The sequence below is a fragment of the Galeopterus variegatus genome, unplaced genomic scaffold (genome assembly GCF_000696425.1).
Source record: "Galeopterus variegatus unplaced genomic scaffold, G_variegatus-3.0.2 Scaffold6043, whole genome shotgun sequence".
Lineage (NCBI taxonomy): Eukaryota > Metazoa > Chordata > Mammalia > Dermoptera > Cynocephalidae > Galeopterus > Galeopterus variegatus.
In genome coordinates, this window is record NW_007732154.1 from 157,632 (window position 1) to 158,211 (window position 580).

A 580-nucleotide genomic window follows, 5' to 3' on the forward strand; every position below is an offset into this window, starting at 1 on the left:
CCACACTTGTGGATTTAATATTTAAGGTTTCAGCATTTTTTTCAGTGACAATAAATATTTGTATTATGCAAAATTCTATTATTTGGATAAAGCACAAATCTGAGCTCCATGTGCTGAGACATGGAAGTGTATCCTGACATAGGCACTTAGCCAACTGGGTCTCAAGTCACTTTGAGTTTCTACTCACTGTCATCCCTAATATAAGTGACTTCAGGTCCCAAGCATTCTATACTTTATGAAAAAATAATTACAGAAACAAATTTTTTACAACTTTAAAAGGGAATTATGTTGGAATGTATATCAGGCATACCTTGGTCTATTGCATTTCTCTTTATTGGACTTTGAGATATTGCATTTTTTACAAATTGAAGGTTTGTGGCAAAGCTGTATCAAGCAGGTCCACAGGTGCCATTTCTTCAGCAGCATGTGCTTACTTTGCGTCTCTGTGTCATATTTTGGTAATTCTTAAGGTATTTCAAACTTTTTCATTATTATTATTATATCCCTTATGGAAATCCATGGTCTGTGATATTTGATGTTATTATTCACCTCCCCCAGCTTCCAAACCAGATCAAATCTA